This window comes from Macrobrachium rosenbergii, chromosome 51, assembly GCF_040412425.1.
Source record: "Macrobrachium rosenbergii isolate ZJJX-2024 chromosome 51, ASM4041242v1, whole genome shotgun sequence".
NCBI classification, from domain to species: Eukaryota; Metazoa; Arthropoda; class Malacostraca; order Decapoda; family Palaemonidae; genus Macrobrachium; species Macrobrachium rosenbergii.
The window spans coordinates 29,308,652-29,335,887 of NC_089791.1; the positions used below are offsets into that span (position 1 = coordinate 29,308,652).

Consider the following 27,236-nt stretch of genomic DNA (forward strand, 5'->3'; position numbering starts at 1 on the left):
AGGGATAAGAATATATGCATTAATTATTAATAAAAAAAAATTATTTTTATGGATTAAGATATACTTAAAAGTAGATATGGATAAGGATATGCAATAGTATTCATAATTTTTTTATTTTTATTTTTATGTATTAAGGCAGGGCCGTCCAACCCCCATGCCCGCGGGCCAAAAGTGGCCCGTTTGATTCTGAAAGTGGCCCGCTAGAGAAAAATTAGTAAAAGTATATTTCTCTTTTTCATATCATAAACATTAGCTTTATCCCTAATCCTGAATAAAAGAAATATTCCTTGCAAAATCAGTAACTACAAAGGGAAGTTTCATTGTCGTCTGTTGTGCGTTATATATATATATATATATATATATATATATATATATATATATATATATATACATACACGCATATGCATACATACACACAGGCATGCCTTTTTGTTTTATCAAGAGTGGCCCTCAGACCAAACAACTTGGACGGCCCTGCATTAAGGTGGACGGCGTAGATATACAGTGTTATCAATGGGCGATTGTTAGAGATAAAAATATGCATTAATTATCAATAAAAATTTGTGCATTTTTTATGAATTAAGACTTACAACGTCGTCAATGGTAGATCTCTGAGGATGTGAATATTGACTGTGTCCTTTCTGCATTCCAGTATCACTTTCCGTCTTCGGACGACAGTTGGCGTTCCAGAAACGGGAAGAGGGAAGGTAAGTAAAGTACTTTATATCCCTTTAGCACGGTTATACCTGGGTTAAGTCCCCGCACATGTGTGGAAGACTTAAATCGCTTATAAAACGTGTGCGAAGTCAGCGATTTTTTTTTTCTTTTTTTTTGGTATAATACTTGCAGTCAAAGTAGATTATAATTTTTGTCGTGTATGTGGAAAGAGTCTCTTTAAGATAGTGTAGTATTATGGCCGTTCAAATTTCACATCGTTGCCCAAAATAATACATTTAATGGTTCCTACTGAGCCAATATATCCGAACGGAAAATATTCTTTCTTTTGGAAACCTGCTCTGATGTTACTCATTATCTTATTTGCTGGTCCGCTGGTTTAGTGGTAAGTGCCGTGGCATGCCACTCAGCTGTCGCGGGTTCGCGTCTCCCCCAGGGCGATGAAAAATCACTGGCTCTGTATCAAGATCAGTTACTGCTGCAGTGTTGGGGGGTCTGCTGCGGTGGGAGGTTGAAGCCAACGTTCTTTGGGAGCTTGAATTTCAAGTCAGTGGCCCCTTTGGTGTGCTTGTTCATTGTGAATGGGTTTCATGTATTGAAGTAATAATAATAATAATAATAATAATAATAATAATAATAATAATAATAATAATAATAATAATAATTTTATAATAATAATAATTTCGACATCTCACAGATTTTCTCTTATTAGCAATTTCGTCATCTCATAGCTTTTCAGTTTTATCAACATGTTTTCAGGTCATTTGTCTCATATTGTGAGGAATCTCATTGTTTATCAATTTTATTAAAAGTTTTTTAGTCCTCGTCTCATATTGAGACGAATATCACTGGCTATCAGTCTTATTAAGATTTTTGAGGTCATTCGTCTCATATTGAGACGAATATCACTAGCTATCAGTTTTATTAAGATTTTCCAGGTCATTCGACTCATATTAAGTCGAATGTCATTTCTGTTACACGTTCCCATTGCAGTGCAACGAAAACCACGTGTCCCGCCGAAGGACTGGCACACCGGAGGGCCACTTTGACTTAGATACATGACGAATTTTCACCCCAAACGCCCTGCGAAGCCTCCCAAGTGCCTTGGATCTTCCAGCGGACTGCTTATAAGTGTGCCACCTGGTCGTGTGTCCGCTGAGGGTGTTGGCAGCCACGTGACACATAGGCGTGTACTTTGGGAAGGGTGTTTTTTTTTTTTTTTGCTGTCAGTAGACCCTAGTTTTTTCCACGGCATGTTTTTTTTTTTTGTTATACTTTCTGTCAGGGGATCCATTTTTTTTCTCTACATTCTGTCATTGGGCTTTTTTTTTATATTGTGTCAAAGAACGCATTTTTTTTTATATTCTGTATAGGGCCCTGTTTTTTTCTCTACGTTCTGTCATAGAGCCCTTTTTTTACATTGTCAGGAGAACCTGTTTTTTTTTATATTCTGTCAGAAGACCAAAGATTTTTTAAGGCTCGGTCACGGGGTCCTGTTTTTTCATTCACTTTCTAACAAAACACGTTTTTTTTTTTTACCTTCCGTCAGAAGACTCAGAGTATTTGCATTCACTTTCCGTCAGAGAACACAGGTGTTTTTATCGGAAAACCTAGGTTTTTCTATGTCAGAAACCCCAGATTTTGTTTATTTTCAGAAACTCAGTTTTTTTCCAGCTCAGAAAACAAGGTTATTTTTCATCTCAGAAAAACCATGTTTTTATCACAGAAAACCCAGGTTTATATAGGCACCTCGGAAAACCCAGGTTTTTTCATCTCCGAAAACCCAGTTTTTTTTTTCATCTCAGAAAACCTGAAATCCTAGGTTTTCATCTCAGAAAACCCAGATTTTTTTTCATTACAGAAAACCCATTTTTATCATAGAAAACCCAGGGTTTTCCATCTCAGAAAACCCAGGCTTTTTTCCCCACATTCTGTCGAAGGGCGGAGATTATTTCACATTCTTTAAGATGGTTAATCTGTTGATTTAGATTAAGTTGGCCGTATACCAGCATAGTTTCATTCCCAGGCAGCTCGTAAATATGATAAGGCGTTGGAGAGGAATAAGAGTGAAGGTGTGGACGTCTGGTCTCATCCAACCAAGCGAGAGGTATTCGTGAATCCATATACAGCTTACAAGATATCTAAAATTGATTTCACATAAGGTGTGATCTTTGTTGAGTGAAAGTGAGTAAATGGGTTTTAGTTTTCTGTAAAAGAAAACTATTGTGCCGGCTTTGTCTGTCCGTCTGCACTTTTTTCTATCCGCACTTTTTCTTTCCGCACTTTTTTCTGTCCGCACTTTTTCTGTCCGCCCTCAGATCTTAAAACTACTGAGGCTAGAGGGTAGCAAATTGTTATGTTGATCATCAACCCTCCAGTCATCAAACATACCAAATTGCAGCCCTCTAGCCTCAGTAGTTTCTGATTTATGTAAGGTTAAAGTTAGCCATAATCTTACATCTGGCAATGATATAGACCAGGCCACCACCGGGCCGTTGTTAAAGTTTAATGGGCCGCGGCAAACACAGCATTATTACAGAGACCAACGAAAGATAGATCTATTTTCGGTGGCCTTGATTAGACGATGTACAGAAAACTCGATTGCGCCGAAGAAACTTTTGCGCATTTTTTACTTGTTATAGGTATGTATGGAGCTGTGGGAGCTGATGACTCATGCTTTGGGGATTTAGAAAGAGATGAGCAAAGGAATTATATAGAAAGTCTGTGAAAACACAAAATGTGAGTCTTCCCTTCGTGTGAATCTTCGGGGAAAGAATCAACTGTTTGACCAGGCTCTCTCGTCATCTCTCTCTCTCTCTCTCTCTCTCTATCTCTCTCTCTCTCTCTCTCTATCTCTGTATACATATATATATATATATATATATATATATATATATATATATATATATATATATATATATATATATATATATATATATCCAACAGAGGAAGTAGCAACAAGGAACTCCAGAACTCTTTAGGAAAACAGAAAGGGCATACACGAGCTATAACTTACGAGCTCACTGTTTTCTATAAGAGCATCGTCATCCGTTCTTGAAAAATCGGGAGCGATGCTATTCTCTCTCATTAGACGTTTGAATGGTTGAGAGGCACATCTGCAACTGTTGTTGCATCCTTGCAACATTCCTGGCATGTGAGACTCACTACAAAAGGGATCGACCCCATTCTCTCTCTCTCTCTTTCTATCTCTCTCTCTCTCCCTCTCCTTCTATTTCTTCTTCTTCTTCTTCTTCAGCCGGTGGTGACCTACTTCTTGTCATAGTCTGGGAACACACCTGCAGAGCCGCCAGGTGATGAAAGAGGTATATTTTATGTCGTGTGATTCTTGCATACTTTTACCATTCCTTTCGTCCTTCCTTACGTACCACGCTTTCCAGCAATCTCTCCCGTTTTTCCAGCACCCCACGCACCACTCTTTTCCTTTACCTCATGGGCCACTCTCTCCGGAAACCCAAACCCTTCTCTTTTTCCAGCAACCCCACCAGACTTAAAAGCAACCCCGTGCCCTGTTCTGTATCCCACCCCACACCTTTCCAGCAACCCCACACTCCTACCCTTCTCAGCATCCCCACTCGTATCCTCTCCTGAAATCTAGCCCTTACTTTTTTTTTTATCAACCTTTCCAGCAACCACACCTCTCTCGTAACCCTGTCACGCTTCCCAGTAACCTCACCGCTTACACCTTCCAGTGGCCCCACCCTGTCACCTTTCCAGCAATCCCCATCTGCAACTTTGCGACCAGCCTTGCCAGTTACTCGACCATGTGGCCTTTCTCTTCTCTCTAACAACCCCACCCTTTCCATTCCAGGAGGTCAGCCCTCAACCCTTCCCACCACCATTCCAGCGATCGTATCCCTACCTTTCCCATCTCCCTTTCCAGTAATCCTATCCACACCATTCCCACCACCCTTTCCAGCAACCTTAACTCCACCTTTCCCATCACCCTTTTCAGCAACCTTATCCGCACCTTTCCCACCACCCTTTCCAGTAACCCTATCCCTACCTTTCCCACCACCATTTCCAGAGACCCTATCCCCACCTTCCCACCACCCTTTCCAGCAAACCCAATCCCTACCTCTCCCACCATTCCAGCAACCCCTATTATATTCCAGCAACCCTTTCCCCACCTTTCCTACCACCCTTTCCAGCAACCCTCTCCCTACCTTTCCCACCACCATTTCCAGAGAACCTAGGCCCACCTCTCCCACCACCCCTTCCAGCAACCCCTTTCACATTCCAGCAATCCTCTCCCCACCTTTCCCACCACCCTTTCCAGCAACCCTATCCCCACCAACTTTTCCAGCAACCCCAATCCCTACCTCTCCCGCCACCCTTTCCAGCAACCCCTGTTATATTCCAGCAACCCCTTTTATATTCCAGCAACCTCTTTTGTATTCCAGCAACCCTCCCCCCGAAGCCCTTCTAACAAAGCCGTATTGTTGTTGTTTTGTTCGTCTATTTCTCCATCGGCGCCTCAGGAGCGAATTCCAGCGCCTCACGTTGCTCTCACGATTCAATTCCTGGACATTATCGCCCAGATGAAGGAGCGCATTCCATCGGCGCGGCGTCGCCAGATTGCCTCGTGGCAAACGAACGCTCTTCGCTTGCCTTGTGGGTGCGTCGGCAAGATCATCGCAACGGTGCGGAACGATTTGAATCGAAGTGGTCACGTGGTGCTGTTGAAAGACCAGAGAGTCTCATGTGATTGAAGAATTTTTCTTCATTTTTAAGGATTTTTTCCAAAGGTTGTTACTGTCTCTCTCTAGAATACACTTTTTCTTTACAGGGTTGGGGAAAGATGTGTGTTTATCTTACTTGAATTTTATATTGTTTATATTATTTTTACATTATTTTTGTTTCGTTTCAGTTTTAAGTTTTTGTGATTATCAGAAAGATTTTTGTCAAGAGATACGCGGGTTTTTAGTCTTCTGTAAAGGAAAACTAATGTGCGGGTTTTGTCTGTCAGTCCTCTTTTTTTCTGTCATAACTTTTTCTGTCCGCCCTCAGATCTTAAAAGTTACTGAGGCTAGAGGGCTGCAAATTGGTATGTTGATCATCCATCCTCCAGTCATCCATCATACCAAATTTCAGCCCTCTAGCCTCAGTAGTTTTTATTTTATTTTATTTAAGGTTCAAGCTAGCCATAATCGTGCCTCCGGCAACGATGTAGGACAGGCCACCACCGGACCGTGGTTAAAGTTTCATGGGCCGCGGCTCATACAGAATTATACCGAGACCACCGAAAGATAGATCTGTTTTCGGTGGCTTGATTATACATTCATTAACAGATTATTCATTGTATTATTTGTTCTTGGCGTCATAAGAGATCCAAGTAAACCGAATCTTGACTGACAGCAGACCAGTGAACAGACTGTTGTAACAGACACGAAGACTCTCCCATTCGGTTATGGAGACGGGACATAGGAATACAGAAGTGGGTAGAGAGTTCAGTAACGAAGGTCGGATTAACTAGAACAGAAGATTAAAGCATTTCCTAACGTCTTTTGTGTTCCATTTTAAACACATTGTACATATCTATATACAGTATATATATATATATATATATATATATATATATATATATATATATATATATATATATATATATATATATATATATATATATATATATATATGTGTGTGTGTGTGTGTGTGTGTGTGTGTGTGTGTACAGTATATCTTGCCAGCCTACGTGCATTATATATCTTTGCTTGGTCAGTGCTTTGTTTGGTTAATGCTTTGCTTGATTATTGCTTTGTTTGGTTAATGCTTTGCTTGATTAATGCTTTTCTTGGGTAATGCTTTGTTTGATTATTACTTTGTTTGGTTAATGCTTTGCTTGGCCAGTGCTTTGTTTGGTTAATGCTCTGCTTGATTAATGCTTTTCTTGGTTAATGCTTTGTTTGATTATTACTTTGTTTGGTTAATGCTTTGTTTGGTCAGTGCTTTGTTTGGTTAATGCTTTGCTTGATCATTGCTTTGTTTGGTTAATGCTTTGCTTGATTAATGCTTTTCTTGGGTAATGCTTTGTTTGATTATTACTTTGCTTGGTTAATGCTTTTTTTGGTCTGTGCTTTGTTTGGTTAATGCTTTGCTTGATCATTGCTTTGTTTAGTTAATGCTTTGCTTGATTAATGCTTTTCTTGGGTAATGCTTTGTTTGATTATTACTTTCCTTGGTTAATGTTTTGCTTGAATAGTGTTATGCTTCGTCAATGCTTTCCTTGCATGATCCTTTGCTTGGTCAGTGCTTTGCTTGCTGAATGTTTGCATGATTATTTATGTGATTATTTATGCAGTATATATGTCGGACAGTGTGTTATAAAATATTTTATACTTTAAAATATTTTATACTCTAAAAAAAAAAAAATAATTATAGGAATGGATACCTCATAGGTTCTTAAAATATCTTTTATGCCTAAAGAAATCGGAAATCTGAAAAATTATTATTATTATTATTATTATTATTATTATTATTATTATTATTATTATTATTATTATTATTTAAGAAGCCGAACGAGGCGCAAGGATCCTCGCTAAGATATGGGATTTGTGGAACACTGCTAATTATTCCAGTGGCCCTATCGATTACTGGAACCTAAAACCTTTGGATAAAACGCGTTAAAGGTGTTTGTGATGAGAACAAAAGGATGAGAAATAACAATCACTTTGGTCTGTATTTGGGAATATCTATCTATCTATCTATCTATCTATCTATCTATCTATCTATCTATCCATCTATCTATATACATATATTTATAGATAGATAGATAGTTAGATAGATAAATTGATAGATAGACAGATGTTCTCAAATACAGACCCAAATTATTATTGTTATGTATAGATAGATAGATAGATAGATAGATAGATAGATAGATAGATAGATGTTCTCAAATACAAACTCAAATGCTATTGTTTCTCATCCTTTTGTTCTCATCCAAAGTTGTAGGTTACAGTAATCGATAGGACAGCTGGATTAATTAGCAGTGTTCCATAAATCCTATATCCTAGCGAGGATTCTTGCGCCTCGTTCTTCTTTAAATATAATAATAATAATAATAATAATAATAATAATAATAATAATAATAATAATAATAATAATTTTAATAATTTTCAGTTCCGATTTCTTTAGACATAAAAGGTATTTTCAAAACCTAAGAGGTATCCATTCCTATATTTATTTATTTATTTTGTAAAGTATAAAGTTCTTTATAATACACTGTGTGACCAAAACGGAACACGAGATGCCGTTGGCACAAGGACCTTTAAAGGATTTGGGGCTGGCAACCTCACACCATTAAAGCTCGCTGAAAAGCACCCATACATATGTATATATATATATATATATATATATATATATATATATATATATATATATATATATATATATATATATATATATGTATATGTATATGTATATGGGATGCTTTTTCAGCGGGCTTCGTTGGTGTGAGGTTGCTAGCCCCACACGCTTTAAAGGTCATTGTGCCAATAGCATCTTGTGTTCCGTTTTGGTCACACGTCCAAATGCCGACCCAGTGTTGCTTCTCTCTCTCTCTCTCTCTCTCTCTCTCTCTCTCTCTCTCTCTCTCTCTCTCTCTCTGTATATATTCTGTATAGAGTAACATCAGCGACTTTCCATCTCTCTCACAGTCCAGTACATTCGCCATGATTTGTGAGAAAGCTAGAGTAAGCGATTTGTGGGAAAGTTGAAATAATTGATGTTTGAGAAGGCTGGTTTTAGCCCCGATCACAATCAAACAATGAAATGAGGTTTGAGAGAATAACATCACTCGACTCAGGAGAGCCAATGGTATCGACTGCCTTCAAAGGCACGTGGTCGTACCCGTGGTGATGTTCAGATTGCCTTCTCCCCCCACCTCTCTCTCTCTCTCTCTCTCTCTCTCTCTCTCTCTCTCTCTCTCTCTCTCTCTCTCATATTAGTGTGCGTCATATACGCTTGCACATTGCATATGCTTTCCTCTCTCTTTCTCATTATTGTATCCTTTATAAACATGACATGCGTATCTCTCTCTCTCTCTCTCTCTCTCTCTTTATTGTACCTTTACTCTCATTATTGTGCCCTTTATAAGAATGCGTATTTCTCTCACTCTCATTATTGTACCATTTAAAGGCATGCTTAGGCTCTCTCTCTCTCTCTCTCTCTCTCTCTCTCTCTCTCATTATTGTACCTTTACTCCCATTATTGTACCCTTTATAAGAATGCGTATTTCTCTCACTCTCATTATTGTACCATTTAAAGGCATGCTTAGGATCTCTCTCTCTCTCTCTCTCTCTCTCTCTCTCTCTCTCTCTCTCTCTCTCTCTCTCTCCTTCAGCAGAGTAGACCCGAATTCATTACTTGGACGAGGAAAGGACGGCATGGGTGCTTCTGCTGACCTAAGTAGGGTGTATTGTACCTGACTGTTGGTCGACTGTTGTAAGTTACAGGTGGAATGGAAGAAAGTGGAACCAGACATGAGTAATCAGTACGTAATCTTTATTAAAAATTGTGGGGGTGGAGGGGGCGGAACTCGAGATTAAATAAATTACCAAAGATTTCTCTTGTGCAATCGGTAATTTTTCCATATCATTTATTAAAATTCTAAATTAAAGCGTTCATTAATAGTCAAAATTTTAATCATCTTTTTTTTATACATTTTCATTACAAAAAACTTAATGTATGTATGTGTGTATGTTTGTGTACGTGCACACCAGCTGTGGAACCTGTCCAATAAATTTACTAGTCCCTTGCGCTTATTATCAAGTAGTTTTCTATCTCTCTTTTGCACAGGCAGACAGTAAATGGACTTGCCAGTTTTAGGCGACTTCGATAGGCCTACGTAATTCGTCGTATCATTTCCATTTAAAAGGCTCAAACCGGTCTTAGTCTAGGTCAGAAGCGGACTTTCACCAGGTCAGACATTTCTCATTCTTTTTATGGCTCTAGATCAAACTTCTTTCATCTTTTTCCAGGCACGATTTTTTAAAGTTTTTTCCAGAAACCGTTTTTTTTCAGACAAGATTTTTTTCCTTTTTTCCAGACACGAATTTTGCATGTTTTCCAGACGTGAATTTTTTTTCCCAGACACGATTTTTTTTTTCATTTTTTCCAGATACGATTTTTTTTTTCATTTTTCCAGACGATTTTTTTTTTTTTCCAGGCACGATTTTTTTTCATTTTTTTCCAGATACCCATATGTATCTCCCTTGTGAAATTTTCATTTCTGGAGATTTGTCGGGAATTAGAGCAGGTTTCAAATGAGCATCCACAAAAAATTTATAAAATATAATTCTTAAAATTCAAAAGATAAACCCCAATTGATATGGAACAAGCCAACAGGGGCCATTGGCTTGTAATTCAAGCTTCCAAAGAATATGTCGTCCAACTGAAAGAAGTTACAGAAGATAATAGGAAATACAGAAAGAAGAGACCAGTTATTAGAAAAAAGATAAATTAATAAATCAATAGCTAAATAAATAAAAAATATTAAATAAAAATACAAATAAATCGTTAAGCTACAAGGCGAATTGTTATGGGGTCGTAGGAGAACACTCTGAACGAATTCCAACCAAATTCCAAGCAGGTCAATTCTGTTCAAACTCTTGGAATTGGCTGCAGAATTACTGATGAAGACTTGACACCACTCGAGCTATGTTCTCCCTGCTCGGGTCGTGACTGTCAACAACGCGACCTTTGTGACCTTAATGTACCCATAAGGTCGATGAGAGAGTGCTCTCTTTTCTTTTTATGAAATGGTAGAAAGGAAAGCGGGGTTCATGTTTGTTTATTTCGTTCTCGATTTCAAATTATAATTCTTGTGTACATGATGTTTTATACACATACACACACACACACACACACACACACACACACACACACATATATATATATATATATATATATATATATATATATATATGTGTGTGTGTGTGTGTGTGTGTGTTTGTGTGTGTGTTTAGTGTTTATACGCTCGGATTTTTCCTTTCATTTTGTTCTAGAGAGAAATATTATAGCGAATTGCTCCTTAGAGACTTGTGCGGTATAGTATTATATATATATATATATATATATATATATATATATATATATATATATATATATATATATATATATATACATGTATATATATACATATATATATTTATACATACACATACGTACATATATACATATATATATATATATATATATATATACATATATATATATATATATATATATATATATATATATACATACAGAGACAGAGAGCTTTCTATCTATCAGCTTACGTATCGTTATGCATACGTGAGTGCTTTGCGTATGCGCGCGCTTGCTCATTGTCGTATAAAAATTTCCTCGAATTCTTCCCCCCTTAAAGGCGATCGCTTTAATGCTCGGCATTTCAAGCAAACAAACAAAGAACCAAAAAAGAAAACAAAGAATATTTTTGTTTTGATTCGCTTTTGAAATCTGAGTTATTTTCTGTCGTGCTTTGTTCTTCGTTTGTGTTTAGAGTAAATGTGGGCAAAAGAGTAATGTGAAATGAAGTAGATAATAATAATAATAATAATAATAATAATAATAATAATAATAATAATAATAATAATAATAATAATAGTAAGGAGGTCTTAGTTTATTTCTCCTTGAAATTTTTTCAAATGATATGGAATTGAAATTCGCGACCTTTTAAATGCGCAATTCAAAATATACCGATGTTCTTGTTTTTTTTTGGGGGGGAGTCATTTTATTGAAATTCTCTCTCTCTCTCTCTCTCTCTCTCTCTCTCTCTCTCTCTCTCTCTCTCTCTCTCTCTCTCTCTCTCTCTGAACTAATCGTACTCTTCACTTTCACAGAGAAATAGTTACCCAGTTAATATTAAAAGGAATTGTAGTCACTCGTTTACTTATGCATCTTTGACGATGAACTTATCCATCTATTCCATCTATCTGTCTATATTTCTGTGCATCTGTCTTTTGAATATTTGTTACCATTTCACTAGAGATATAATATCGCCAGGCATTTCGTAAAGGGACGGACAAAGGTGGGATACCATATTTACAAAAAGGAATTCATTCGTTAAGACGGCATTAAAATGTTATCCGCTCTTGTTAGGACGAAGGAGGAACGCAGGGAAAAATATTCAGTATTACTTTATTGTAAAGATCTCAATAAATGATTGAAAATAGAAGGGCTAAAATGCACACAAAAATTTTAACAACTTCAATTGGGAGGCATAAAAGAAAAAATTATTTCTGCCCTGTTGTCCTTTGGTCGAGGACTTCTCTGAAAAGCTTTTTTTTTTTTTACTGCAAAAATTGTATAGAAATAAATAAAACTCCAAGGTTGTATTTAATATATAGGCATATATAGACAGAAGACCAAAGTATTTTTGGAATAGTGCAAACATTGCTACAATAAAAAAAAAACTCCAGGATTGCATTTAATACGAGCACATGCAGACAGATGACTAAAGCATTTTGAACAGTACAAAATCGTAACAGAAAAAAATAACACCAGGATTGTATTTACTAAGAGCCTGTGCAGACGGAAGACCAAAGCATTTTGAACAGTACAAACATTGCAAAAAAAAAAAAACTCTAGGATTGTATTTGATACCAGCATATGTAGACGGAAGAGCAATGTATTTTTGAACAGTACAAACATTGCAACAATAAAAAAAACTCCACGATTTTATTTGATACAAGAATATGCAGGCGACAGACCATCCTATAAGAAATCTCTTCTGAGTCTGACTTTGCCGATGATCTCTGGTCTGACCGCTGACGGATGACCTACCGAGGAATGTGAGACGCCCTCGCAAGTAATCTTTCGTGACCATTACAGAAACCTGAAGCAGAATGACTTAATGGTAATATAAGAGAATGCACGAGTAAACCCAGACCTACTACCTAATACCTATTAGTATGATTGCGAGTAGATACACACATGGATGGTATACATAGATTTCCTTTCCCTGACATGCGCGTCAGAAATATGAATGTTGGCACTGAAAACTCAGGTCTCTCTCTCTCTCTCTCTCTCTCTCTCTCTCTCTCTCTCTCTCTCTCTCTCATTTATAGTCCATAATCTTTTATTATGTATATTTGTATAGCTATTTTATGTGTATAAAATCGCTTGCTTTCTTGTGCAGGTCACTCGTACATACATACGCACACACATTTACACACATACATACATATACGTACATATATACATATACACACATATACATACATATACATGTATGGATACATATACATGCACATATATACATACATATACATGTATGGATACATATACATGCACATATATACATACATATACACGTACATACATATACATACATACATATACTTGCATACATACATAAACAAACATACATATACATACATACATACATACATACATACAGACAGACATGCAATATCTTTTTATTAAGAGTATCCACTTTTCTTAGGACACACACACACATACATATATATAATGTGTGTATGTGTGTGTGTGTGTGTGTGTGCGCGCGCGCGCGTGTGTGTGCCACTCATACATTCTCTGTTTTCCTCGTCTCTCGCTTTCCAGCTGAGCTTCCAACAGGTAAGGCCTTCACGTGGCGGGACATGTGATGCAACGGGAGGATAACACACTGAAAAGAGAGAGAGAGAGAGAGAGAGAGAGAGAGAGTTAGAATGCCCGAAAGTAGGCCAACGATCTTTTTGAAGTCTTTGGGTCAAATAAGAGAGTATTGTGTCATGTGCATTATATTTAGAGTCATTGATGTAAAGTAATTTCTCTCTCTCTCTCTCTCTCTCTCTCTCTTTTTTCTCTCTCCCTGGTTGTAATTGTGAAGAAATGTTGTAAATTATTTTATTTCAGTTTTTCGGTTTTTTTGGGGTGGGGGTGGGGAGCTTGGGGGTGGGTGGGGTGGGTTCGTTATTTGCTTACTGTTCAATCATGTTTTTTTTTTCTAATCTGTGATTAATTTTAGCGTTTTAGAAAATGGAAATGTAAAGAGAATAACTTAATTTATTATTATTATTATTATTATTATTATTATTATTATTATTATTATTATTATTATTATTAATTGATTTCGAATACTTTCCTTTGATGACGTCATAGGTGGTATTGTGTGACGTCACAGGTGGTATTGTATTGTTATTCAGCGAACACAGGACTGCTTATCATGCCAACGGCCGCCATTATTCTTAAAGTTGTCTTTCTGTGTTTATACACACTATATATATAACAGAAAGTATGTGTATATATATATATGTATGTATGTATGTATGTATGTATGTGTGTATATATATATGTATATATATATGTGTGTATATATATATATATATATATATATATATATATATATATATATATATATATATATATATATATATATATATATATATATATATATATATATACTAACAGGACCGCATTCAAACTGGATATATCTAGTGGATATATTGGTTCAAATTAGTTACAAGCTTTCTAGGACAAACAGATAGTATCTAGAATGAGACTGTTTGTTCAAAAAACTTTATTTCAATAAATATCTCAACTGGACAAACAGATACTTTGAATGAGGACTGTTTGTCCTAGAAACTAATCAAAAAATTTTTTGGTAAAGTTAAAATATCTCAACTGATACCATCCAGTCTGAATGAGGTCCTATTAGTATATTATATATAATGCATAAAAAAAAATTGTATATGGTAAAGATAGATAGATATAGATATATATTCTTTTAGGTACATACAAAGTTTCGTAATAATTATGTGTCTAGTTTCCGATGATTGTTTGTGACGCCCAGAGATTTGAGTTCATTGTTAGACACATTTATCATAATATCTCAAGTTATTTCCTTTGATTTGGTCTGTAACGAAAACGAACGAAATATGATCCAAACCTTCGTGGCTTTTCTCTCGTTTTTCTCTCTGGTTTAGTTTTGGTTTTCATTTTCTCACAGCTGTATTTTTTCCAGTTTATTTTCATGTTTGATTTAGTCTTTGTATTTTTAGTTTTATTTTTCTGTCAGGTTTAGGTTTAGTTGTCTCTCAGGGTTAGGTTTCGTCTTGTTTCGGGTTTAGTTTTGTATGGGTTTGGTTTTAATTTGCTTTCAGGTTTAGTTTTTCTTCTGTCATGTTTAGTTTAATTTTCCCATCGGGTTCAGTTGTGATGTTTTGGTTATATTTCAAAGTTTAGTTTTACTTTTGTATCGGGTTTAGTTTATTTTTTTGTCTCGTGTTTAGTTCTCTGTAGGTTTAGTTTTAGTTTGCTCTCGGGTTTAGTTTTTACCCTATCATGTTTAGTTTCATTTTCTCGTTCGGTTTAGTTTTTAGTTTTTTATGCTAATTTTAGTTTTATTTCAAGTTTAGTTTTAGTTTTGTATCAGGTTGAGTTTTGGCTTTCTCCCATGCTTAATTTTTGTGTAGGTTTAGTTTTAGTTAGCTTTCGGGTTCAGTTTTTCCCTTATCATGTTTACAGTAATTTTCCGTCGGGTTTAGTTTTAGTTTTCCCATGTTTAGTTTTCTATATATTTCCAGTTAAGGTTCAGTTTTGTATCAGGTTTAGTTTTCTCTCAGGCTCAGCTTTGGCTTTCCCTCAGGTTTAGTTATAGTTTTCTGTCAGGTTTGGTTTTGGCTTTCTCTCAGGTTTAGTTATAGTTTTCTCTCAGGTTTAGCTTTAGTTATCTCTCAGGTTTAGCTTTGGCTTTCTCTCAGGTTTAGTTTTAGTTTTCTCTCAGGTTTGGCTTTAGTTTTCCCTCAGGTTTAGCTCTAGTTATCTCTCAGGTTTAACTTTGGCTTTCAATCAGGTTTAGCTTTAGTTATCTCTCAGGTTTAGCTTTAATTATCTCTCAGGTTAAGCTTTGTCTTTCTCTCAGGTTTAGCTTTAGTTATCTCTTAGGTTAAGCTTTGGCTTTCTCTCAGGTTTGGCTTTGACTTTCTCTCAGGTTTAGCTTTGGCTTTCTCTCAATTTCGGTTTTAGTTCTCTATCTTTCATTTTTTGTTTTCTCTCAGGTTTAATTTTCTCTCAAGTTCAGGTTTAACATTCCCTAATGTTAGATATTAGTTTTCTCTCATGTTTAGTTTTATTTTTTACGTCTGTGAAAATCATATTTCTACTTTCTTATTCACGACGAAAATTTTGTGCTCATGTATTTTTCAATAAAAAAATAGTTTTTTGTATTTCATATTTCATTATTATGAAAATCACATTTATTTTTGTGTAATTGGCTGTAAAAATTTCGCCTTTTCCTTTAATAATTGATATGGAAAACTTCTGTTGAACGTCTGTTGAAATTCATAATTCGTCATGAAAACATTTTTTCAGTACATATTTTTTTTCATTTTTACAGTTTCTATTTTGTATTGAAAAATGTTTACCCCTTTGTATATTAGGCAACTCAGGCAGCGGAAATTGCAATTTTTTTTTTTTTTTTTTTTTTTAGAATATCCGACCGTGAAACAACTCTTGAATATCAATCAAGTACAAATATTGATTTTTCATTACCAATGTATATTTATTCACATATATATATATATATATATATATATATATATATATATATATATATATATATATATATATATATATATATATATATATAACACGTATGCAGAAGGACAATTAAGATTTACTCTTCATGTACATATTTATTTCCCGATGTTTCGTAATTTTCATATATAATTACATCTTCAAGGGCTCTAAAATAGATAAAAACAACACATAATTAGCATAAAACTCAAACATAAGTTTTTTTTACACTTAAACTCATACATTTAAAAAACCAAGATATATTAAAATTCACAAACTATTGGACCAACCTTCCACCAGAGTAAAAGAAACATAAGTGGAAGGAAACTAAAAAGTTTTTAAAAAGTTTATATAATATAATGTATATTATATATATCAAAAGATTTGTTTTCTCACCTCATTTATAAGTTCACATATTATGAGGATTTTAATTTTCCATCAAATGCAAACGCAGTCTTTAGCAAACTTCCTCATCCCAGGTAGGATTCTGCCGAGTAATGGTACCATTACTACAAGTCTTCTTAATCATTCCTACAATGTCCCATGATCTTCTTCCAAAATTTCGCAGAATTCTGCTCATTATTTCTCCTCTTCACGGAATCCCGAACTAGAAACATGATAAAGTCCTTGGAGAACGTATAACAACGCCGAAATTGATTAGTAGAATTCGCCGAAAAATTGTCAGGCGAATATATCGATAATTGACGCATAATGATGAGTTGAATATGTAACTTATTTGAAAATCGTTTATAAATGAATGTGAGATATAGTTGGCAAATGATTTAAAAATGGAATGAATCATTGAATGAACTAAGGGAATGATCCGGTTTTATACACAGAAAAAATGCTATTTTATATATATATATATATATATATATATATATATATATATATATATATATATATATATATATATATATATAATTTATATATATATATATATGTATATGTATATATTTATATATGCGTATATATATATATATATATGTAAATATATATACATATATATATTTTATATATGTTTATATATTTATGTATTTATGTATATATATATATACATATACTGTGTATATATTCATATGTAAATGTATATACTATCTGTTATGTATATATGTGGGTGTGTACTTATAATATACTATAGTATTTTCAAATCCAGGAGACAGAACCTTCCATGGGCTTGGTGAAGGTGGTTGAAAAAAAGAATCCTATGAATTTGAATGAAATAAAAACATCTGAGGTACTATGAGATTCACTATTATCAAGGGAGTTTTTTTTTTCTTCAGAAGTATAAATTTTTTTATAGATTTTTCTCAACGGTCAGGGATGCCGTTCAGTTCCCTGACAGTAAATTTAGGCTATAAACATTTCAGATCTGTGCTACATATCGAGGAAGGAAGTTTGAAGGAAAAATATTTGTAAAGATAATGTCACCAATATTTGAAATACAAGGAGTTTCTTGAAAGACTGAGAGAGAGAGAGAGAGAGAGAGAGAGAGAGAGAGAGAGAGAGAGAGTTCAACAGTAATAAATGGCTTTAAAAAAGCAGAGCTAAAAAAACAAGAAGAGAGAGAGAGAGAGAGAGAGAGAGTTCAATAAAATGGCCTAAAAAAACAAGAACATCCTGAAAGAGAGAGAATTCAAGGAAATGTCCTAATAAACAAGAACATCCAGAGAGAGAGAGAGAGAGAGAGAGAGAGAGAGAGAGAGAGAGAGAGAGAGAGAGAGAGAGTTCAATAAAATGGCCTAAAAAACAAGAACATCCCGAAAGAGAGAGAATTCAAGGAAATGTCCTAATAAACAAGAACATCCAGAGAGAGAGAGAGAGAGAGAGAGAGAGAGAGAGAGAGAGAGAGAGAGAGAGAGAGCACCAACAACCTCGGTTGCAGGAATTGGCTCTGTTTTTCATATTTACATGTTTGTGCAGTTCATTGCGCAAGTTGGAACACTTGGAATTTATCACGGCGTAAAGAAACATCATTCATTCTAACGTTCAGGCGAAGACCCAACACATTATTACCCTAAAACAGTCCTCCTTGTACTTTTGATATGTTATTAACATTTTCATCTGCCTATTAATATGTTCATTTAGTCTTGCATCATCAATCAGAGCCGCTATTTTTATTTACATTTTATATAAATATTTTTTTGAGTCACTTGTATTGGCCACCGTCAGCCGTCGCTTTGGAATCCAGGGGGAAAAAAAACTCACCAGGGACCTCTCTTAGGTGACATCTTGTAGGTCATGGGAGTTCAGAGACGATGCCCTGCGGAGTATATGCCCCCGGCGGGAGCGATCTTAATTACCTGGAGCCGTCTGTACCAGCTTCCGTCGGGATGCAAAGGTGCCCATCTCCCTCAACGTTATTTTGGGTGATCATTTTTTTCCCCCTTATCTATTTCTCTCACTGTTTTTGCTTTATTTTGGATGGTAATTTTTTTATTATCTATTTCTCTCGCTTTTTTTTACTTTATTTTGGGTGATAGTTTTTTATTATCTATTTCTCTCGCTTTTTTTTTTTACTTTATTTTAGGTGTTAATTTTTTCTCACCAAGTTCTCTCACTTTTTGACTATTTTGGGTGATTATGTTTTTTCTTGTCTATTTCTCTCACTTTTTTTTTTTACTTTATTTTGGGTAATAATTTTTTTATTATCTATTTCTCTCATTTTTAACGTTAATTTTGGTGATGATTTTTTTTCTTATCTATTTCTCTCACTTTTTGACGCTATTATAGGGTGATAATTTTTTTCTTTATCAATTTCTCTCACTTTTTACTTAATTTTGGGTGAAAATTTTTCTTGTTATCTATTTCTCTCATTTTTTTACTTTATTTTGGGTGATCATTTTTTCTTGTCCATTTCTCTCACTTTTTGACTTAATTTGGGTGATAATTTTCTTCTCATCAACTCCTCTCACTTCTTTACTTTATTTTGGATGATAATTTTTTTTTTATATTCCCTGTTTCTCGCACTCTACATCGTATTTTACGATTATTTTTATTTATTGTTTTTCTTTTCTATTTTCCTTTTCACGCAAGAATAGTTATCCATGTTTTTGGACACCGTTACGTTATTTCCCCTTCTGTTTATCTTACACCTTTTTGTTGCTTCTCCTTCACTTGTTTTTTTTTTTTTTTACTATTTTATTTTCTGGTGCTTCATACCATGAGACTCTAAATATTTCGTCGATTTTTATATTATAGATATAAATATATACTAAATCATTTTTTTATATCATTCGTACTCTCCTTTTAGTCTTCTGTAAAAGTACACTATTGTGCCGGCTTTGTCTGTCCGTCCGCACTTTATTCTCTCCGCACTTTTTTCTGTCCGCGCTTTTTCTGTCCGCACTTTTTCTGTCCGCCCTCAGATCTTAAAAACTACTGAGGCTAGAGGGCTGCAAATTGGTATGTTGATCATCCACCCTCCAATCATCAGACAAACCAAATTGCAGCCCTGTAGCCTCAGTAGTTTTTATTTTATTTAAAGTTAAAGTTGGCCATAATCGTGGCTCTGACAACGATATAAGACAGGCCGCCACCGAGCCGTGGTTAAAGTTTCATTGGCCGCGGCTCATACAGCATTATACCGAGACCACCAAAAGAGAGATCAGTTTTCGGTGGCCTTAATTATACGTTGTACAGAAAACTTGATTGTACGGAAGAAACTTCGGCTCATTTTTTACTTGTTTAATTCATAATCAGTGTCTCTTTTGTTTAATGATTTTAAAACAGTCTTAATATTAAAAAGACAGTTTTTAACCTTCTTTCTTTTGTAGCAGCATTCGTGAATCTTTGATTTAAGAAGTAAATTGCTTATTTTAACTCAAGGATACGGTTTTTTTGTTATATATATATATATATATATATATATATATATATATATATATATATATATATATATATATATATATATACACACACACACACACACACACATATAATCAACACACAATTACGTGTGGAACAGAAGTAAATTTCTGACTCACATAGGATCGAACCCAGGTCTTTCAGTTGAAAGACCTGGGTTCGATCCTGATGTGAGTCAGAAAATATATATATATATATATATATATATATATATATATATATATATATATATATATATATATATATTAAAATATTTTTGTTAGTCTTCTGTTTTTTTTCATCTAACGTCTCCAAAAATGTTTAATATTTTTCGATTAAGTTTTTTTTTTTAAGGAGATTGAAGAGACGAACTTAATGCTATTAACACGAGTAAGCTTTTCCCGAGTTCTTTTCCCCCTCTTTGCTCAAAACTTTCTAGAAAGTATATAATAATAATTCTGACAAATTTAAAAGCTGTCTTTAGCCCGCATTCTTGGGGCAGTACCTTCATGAACGCGCCCGTGGCGTTATTACCTTGGTAATACTGTCTTTGTGAACGTACGCCTGGTGATACTTCAAAAAACGCGTGGCACAACCTTCATGAACGCACCCGTGGTGACATTACCTTAATGAACGTTCTCTTGGTGATACTGTCTTAGTGAACGTGCGGATAGTGATATTTAAATAAGCGCTTGCTGATGGCGTTACTGCTTCAGTGAACGTGAACGCACTCGTTCGTGTGATACTGCCATAATGAACGCGAACGTGGTGATACTACTACCTTCATGAACACGCCCGTCTGATAATGCCTGCGGTAAGTGTCCGTTTGGTCCCTTCATAAGATAATAATTTTAATACTTCAGAAAACATTCATAAGATATATTCCAACAAATATAACTCAAAATATATATATGTATGAATAATACAGTTTTATCTGTAATGAACTTTGAATTATCATACACGAAGGACGTGGAATTTTTAAGCCTTGATAACTGATAAAAATACTTGCTGTTTTATACGACCTTGGTGACAAGGATGTTTTTCCCTCATTCTTGATATATTTCTTGCCTCCCATTCATGGCAATATGCTCAACTGGTCACTCTCTTTTCTAAGAATGTTTATCCCTCGTTCTTGATATATTCCTGGCCTCTCATTCATGACAATATGCTCAGCTGGTCAATTCCTGTTCTAAGAATGTTTTTCCCTCATTCTTGATATGTTTCTTCTTCCCATTCATGACAATCTGCTCAACTGGTCAACTCCTGTTCGAAGAATGTTTTTCCCTCATTCTTGATATATTTCTTCTTCCCATTCATGACAATCTGCTCAACTGGTCAATTCCTGTTCTAAGAATGTTTTTCCCTCATTCTTGATATATTTCTTCCTCTCATTCATGACAATATGCTCAACTGGTCAATTTCTTTTCTAAGAATATTTTCCCCTCATTCTTGATATATTTCTTCCTCCCATTCATGACGTATGTTCCAAAATTTCCCGGCATGAGACGAAATCTAGGTCACGACATTACTTCCCTTCGTCAGGGAAGTGTTAGGTTTGAGGAGGAGGAGGAGGAGGAGGAGGAGGAGGAGGAGGAGGAGGAGGAGGAGGAGGAGGAGGAGGAGGAGGATGGTCTCTATGACAACAGGAGCCACGAGACTTTCGTAAGAGACGACGAGAGACTCTCGCCTTTACATAAAGTCTCTGTTGTTTGTAAAGTCTGTTGTAATGACTTTGGGTTGTGATTGTCGGCGCCGAAGGTGAGACTTCATTAACTGTGTTTGCGTTGTTGAAGTGATTACGCTTTGACATACGCTGCCTATGCTGTTAGGTCTCTCTCTCTCTCTCTCTCTCTCTCTCTCTCTCTCTCTCTCTCTCTCTCTCTCTCTCTCTCTTGTATGTTGGTGTATTGTAATAAGACTTTGGCGTATACTGTTGCTCTCTCTCTCTCTCTCTCTCTCTCTCTCTCTCTCTCTCTCTCTCTCTCTCTCTCTCTCTCATATATACTTGCATATGTTGGCGTATTGTAGTAGGCTTTGGCGTATACTGTTGCTCTCTCTCTCTCTCTCTCTCTCTCTCTCTCTCTCTCTCTCTCTCTCTCTCTCTCATATGTATGTTAAGACTTTCATCTATTGTTCACTCTCTCTCTCTCTCTCTCTCTCTCTCTCTCTCTCTCTCTCTCTCTCTCTATCTTGTATGTGTTGGTGTATTGTAATAAGACTTTGGCATATACTGTTGCTTCCTCTCTCTCTCTCTCTCTCTCTCTCTCTCTCTCTCTCTCTCTCTCTCTGACAAACATATTTGAACGGTTTTCACCTGTTATGCTCTCTCAATCTTATTCAGCTGAAGTCTTAAGTCTTTAGTCTTAAGTCTTAAGTCTTAAGACTTTGCAAATGCAAGAGACACAAAGCCCCATTGCTGCTGTTAATGTTAGGTCATTCTCAAGGTTACCTTGTGAGGTCTCCTTAGGGAGCAAGAGCCCGTGCCGAAAGGTCGTCAGTTTCTTGTCCTCTTGAATTTCTTCTCGGTTCTAAGTCGTTCGGACCATTCTGCTATATAAATGTGTAATGGCAGCGTGGCATACCGCGATTCTGTTATGGAATTCTCTCCTCACTTCCGTTTTCCCTTACGTATGACCTCCCTTATGTGGAGAGATTTGGTACCAGTTTTTTTCAACCGGAATAAAATGCCTTTCAGTTTTTTAGTTTTCTGTAAAGGAAAACCATTTGTCTGTCCGTCAGTACTTTTTTCTGTCAGCACTTTATTTTGTCCGTACTTTTTTCTGTCCGCATTTTTTTCTGTCCGCCCTCAGATCTTAAAAACTACTGAGGCTAGAGGGCTGCAAATTGGTACGTTGATCATCCACCCTCCAGTCATCAAACTTACCAAATTGCAGCCCTCTATCCTCAGTAGTTTTTATTTGATTGAAGGTTAAAGTTAGCCATAATCGTGCTTCTGGCAGCGATATACGATAGTCCACCATCGAGCCGTGGTTAAAGTTTCATGGGCCGCGGCTCATACAGCATTATACCGAAACCACCGAAAGACAGATCTGTTTTCGGTGGCCTTGATTATACGATGCACAGAAAACTCGACTGCGCCGAAGAAACTTCGGAACATTTTTTACTTGTTTATTTGTGAGTTTTGTTTCCTTGAAGAAGATAATTGTGCTCCAGTGGGAAGAAGGTTCAGTTGTTGTCTGCTGTTAATTAGGTTGCCAGTTATTTTTTAAGTCGTTTTATTTTGCGATTAGTTTCGTTACGGCTTTTTTGTTTAGTTATTTTTTTATTGTTAGTGGTTTTTTTTTGCCTCTATATTTTCGTTGTTATGGTTATTTATTTGTGTTATGCGGCTTCTAAGATTTTTTATAGATGAATTTTGTGTGTATATATGTATGTACCTTATATATATATATATATATATATATATATATATATATATATATATATACATATATATATATATATATATATATATATATATATATACCTACATATATATATACACAGACCAACACTTACATACACACACACACACATATATATATATATTTATCATACACATGTATGGTCCTTTCAACTTGATATCCTAATTACCATTACACACACACACACCTCTCTCTCTCTCTCTCTCTCTCTCTCTCTCTCTCTCTCTCTCTCTCTCTCTCTCGTATAGCAAAAGTTAAGTGTACCTTAGTTTTAAACCAGACCACTGAGCTGATTAACAGCTCTCCTAGAGAGGGCTGGCCCGAAGGATTAGATTTATTTTACGTGACTGAGAACCAATTGGTTACCTAGCAACGGGACCTACAGCTTATTGTGGAATCCGAACCACATTCTGACGAGAAATGAACTTCTATCACCAGAAATAAATTCCTCTAATTCTTCATTGGCCGGTCGGAGAGTCGAACGCTGGGCCAAGAGCGTGCTAGCCGAGAGCTCTACCCACCCTCCCAATGAAGAACAGTGCCCTTTCCTCTGGATGAAGTTGCTTTCAGAAAAAAAAATTCCCCAGTTATGATTCACATTCTTAAAGGAACCAAAGAAAAAACGAAGCAGTCGGGATGAAGAATAATCAGATCTAAGAATAGGTAATAGGGACACAAGCGAGAAGAACAGAGAATAAATAGACAATAAATAAACTGCAGATGATGAGGAACTTAGGAAAAAGTAGGTCGAAATACGATAAACAAGAGTAACACACAGATGAAAAGAACAAGTTAAAAATCGAAGGAAGGAAAACGAGACAACCAAATAAAGAATGAAAAACATTAACAAGAATGACGGTAATAAGTGGAACGGAAGAGGAAGAAGAAGAAGAAGAATGATGAAGAATAAGAAGAAAAAAATTGGATGTAAAATGTTGATGCAATATTGCAAACGTCCATGTCAAGGTGCTCTACTTCCCCGCTGAAAAGGAGGAGGAGGAGGAGGAGGAGGAGGAGGAGGAGGAGGAGGGGAAATACGTAGTCGGAGCAACTCGGAGTCACGTGGATCGGCCATGTCAGGTCTGTCGAGGCGACAGACTAGAGGAGTTGGAGAGAAGATAAAACCTTTTTTTTTTTTATTTTTCTTTTTTCTTTTTTATTTCTATTTTTCTTTATTTTATTCGGGACGACTGAGCGATTATGATTTAATTGCGGAGTACCTTCATTATTATTATTATTATTATTATTATTATTATTATTATTATTATTATTATTATTATTATTATTATTCATTTCCAGTCGTTTTCGTAATTTTTCTAAGGCGAAATCTGTCTTCATTATTATTATTATTATTATTATTATTATTATTATTATTATTATTATTATTATTATTATTTATGCTTTTCCAGTCATATTTGGTGTTTTTTTTCTGTGCTCTTGATTTTTCAAATATTCATATATATCACCATAGATTCCGTTTTTTTGGAAATAGGTGGCTTAAAATATATATATACATATATGTATATGTATATTATACATATATATATGTATATATATATTTACATATGTATACATATATATATGTATATATACAGTATATATATACATATACATATACATATATATATATATATATATATATATATATATATATATGTATGTATATATATATATATATACATATATATAATAGAAGTAACTGACGAATGCAGAATGAACATTATGTGCAGAAAATAGTCGCAGCTTCACATATACTTCATGGAGAGCTGTATGCGCGCGCGCATCTACGCACAATCTCATACGCAAAAAAATCACCATGTCGATACTAGGGGCAGGGCGGCTAAGACCTTTTCCAAGGCAAATCTGTTGTGTATCGATTGACTTACTGACTTTTGTACCTGGTAATTAGTTCACTGCGGTGGTTGATTGAGCCAAGAAGAGCTCGAGGCTAGCAGCCTCATCCTGTAATATAATATATATATTTGTGTGTATGTATATGTATGTTTGTTAATATAAGAAATCATTTATATCTTCTTTACATTCATGTTGTTTTTTCAGTGGTAATTGTCCCATTTGCTTGTGTTTTTCTCCACATTCTCCTTTGATGAAAATCTTTCTCTCTCTCTCTCTCTCTCTCTCTCTCTCTCTCTCTCTCTCTCTCTCTCTCACACACACACACACACACACACACACACACACACACACACACACACACAAAGAATTATATTTTATAAATCTGACAATCTCTCTCTCTCTCTCTCTCTCTCTCTCACACACACACACTTCCAGGAACAGAGACTGTGCTTGCACAGTCACGTGTCCCAGAGGAACCTGGCAAAGCAAGGATATTCATCCTCGGGCCTATCTCTATATGACCCTTTTCACTTCGACTCCTGATCACAAAGCCATTTGCTCGTACCTGTAGGGCGCAAGAGCGTTCTCGCCTTTAAAAAAAAAGAAGAAGAAGAAGAAGAAGAAGAAGAAAAGCGTCTCAGATACAAAGAAAGTGTGTCACAAACTATTTGTGGGTCGCCGGATCTCGTGAGCTTCGAGTGATCTCCGGTAAGGCGGCAACAAATTTCTAAAACCGTCGTGGGAGATTATCCCCTTTGGAAGAGGCGACCCTCAGCCCTTTCGGCTTCGCGAAAGGGATCCCTCTTTCATTAAGACCTAGGAATAGCCGGTATAGCTGTTAGCTGCAGCGGCGGCGAGTGCTGTGTGGATAAGGCCTGGAATCCATTGTTGCCCTAAAATGGAAGACTGCAGTGTCTGCAACAATATAAAGCTGAGAAAAATGGTAGATATTCCCTTGTCTTATTACTAATTTTGCAGAAGCTGGAAATGGGACCCCCCCCCCTAAATACTCTTGGAAAGCATTGAAGAATCATTCTAAAACTGCGAGTCCAATAGGTGGCATATCTCAGTTTCGAAAATTTTGCAGATAGTGCAGTTTACCATTTTAGGGCAGATTGGTGTAAACAGGTAATTTTTACTTTCCCCAACGTTCCGTTGAGACGTTTCAAATTGCTAGACTAAACCAAGGTCCTTTAAATATACTCAGAGTATATTATTTAAATATACTCAGAGTATATTGGACTAAACTAGCTTCGTATCTTCATATCAGTGCGGGCGATTGCTGCTTTATCCGCCCCCCCCTTTTGTCATGTATTAAAGAGAGAGAGAGAGAGAGAGAGAGAGAGAGAGAGAGAGAGAGAGAGAGAGGTTTATTATGCCCGCTCTCAGAGCCCTTTTGGGTCGTTTAATATCATATAAGATGTTGTTGAGGTATTTGTTATATACAAAATTATATATATATATATATATATATATATATATATATATATATATATATATATATATATATATATATATATTTATTTATTTATTTATTGTAGCATTTCTGACAAGCCATATTGTTTGGCTTTGCCTTTCCCTTATTCAATGAAATACTTTACTATTTGCGTCACGAGTTTTCTCTGAACGTCGTGAATGTGAGAGAGAGGAATGGTTGAGACATGAAAAATTATTCATGTTTTATTTGTTCGTTTATATATATATATATATATATATATATATATATATATATATATATATATATATGTATGTATGTATATATATATACTATATATATATATATATATATATATATATATATATATATATATATATATATATATATATATATATACTGTAAATAAGATCATTGCATATTGAAAGTGATTCTGAAAAAGTACGAACTCGTAAGAACGTTTT

At 35.3% G+C, this 27,236-nt stretch overlaps 1 protein-coding gene across 1 annotated transcript in view; it reads left to right on the top strand.

Annotated features, from left to right (window-relative positions):
• The window catches only part of LOC136833241 (uncharacterized), a 474,008-nt gene that overhangs the window by 191,458 nt on the left and 255,314 nt on the right, over nucleotides 1-27,236 (top strand). The window contains exon 3 of the transcript XR_010851387.1: nucleotides 653-707. The gene's annotated coding sequence lies outside the window, so the exon portion shown is untranslated. The remainder of the gene's footprint in view (nucleotides 1-652; nucleotides 708-27,236) is intronic.